Source organism: Gavialis gangeticus, unplaced genomic scaffold, assembly GCF_001723915.1.
Source record: "Gavialis gangeticus isolate Ggan-Ray unplaced genomic scaffold, GavGan_comp1, whole genome shotgun sequence".
In the NCBI taxonomy this organism is placed as follows: domain Eukaryota; kingdom Metazoa; phylum Chordata; order Crocodylia; family Gavialidae; genus Gavialis; species Gavialis gangeticus.
Genome location: NW_017729017.1, coordinates 6,203,910 through 6,204,589, shown reverse-complemented (window position 1 = coordinate 6,204,589; position 680 = coordinate 6,203,910). Strand labels below are relative to the sequence as shown.

Below are 680 nucleotides of genomic sequence, written 5' to 3'. Positions count from 1 at the left end.
TCCAGCAGCCAGCAGGAAAGCGGGAAAATGGCAGCTACAGGCAGGGGAAAGGAACAGTGAGTGGATGAGGGGGAGCACAGCGATAGCTGGGTGGGAGCATGGTGCCTGGGCCATTGTCCCGGGGCCAGCACCAGCAGGGCACAGAGCAGGGCAGCAGGAGCGTGGGACCCCTGTCCCCCTCCAGCACAACTGGTGCCAGACCCCACGCTCCTGCTGCCCTACTCCAGGCCCCGCCAGTGCTGGCCCTGGGACACCAGCATGGGCCTGCGTTCTGGCACACCCACTCCCCTGCACCTGTAGCTGCCATTTCCCACTTTCCTGCTGGCTGCTCCAACACCACGTGGCTCCTAGCTGCATCGCCAGACTGCAGAATTCAGCAGGAGCCAGCCTGGCCCAGCTCCAAGGACTGGGGCAATCCCCATGGTCCTCCCCTGGCTTCCCCTCTCCCCCACATTCTTAACTGAATTTCCCTCTGGGGCACAGGAAGGCAGGAACAGCCTCAGGAGCCCCGGCCAGAAGCCTCTGCTAAGCATGGGGCTTCCAGCTGTGGTAACACGGGTGGAAGGAGGCTGGGGGCAGTGCAGGGAAGGGCAGGCCTTGGTTTTGTGCTGTCAGCTTCCCCGAGGTCCTATTGCCAATGGCTCCTGTCATCTTTGACAGGCAGCCAGAAGCAGATAAAT

General features: G+C 62.5%; 1 protein-coding gene across 1 annotated transcript in view; it reads right to left on the bottom strand.

The window, feature by feature from the left end:
• Positions 1-680, bottom strand: part of NCOA6 (nuclear receptor coactivator 6) — a 107,687-nt gene that overhangs the window by 82,901 nt on the left and 24,106 nt on the right. The gene's annotated exons all lie outside the window — the stretch shown is intronic.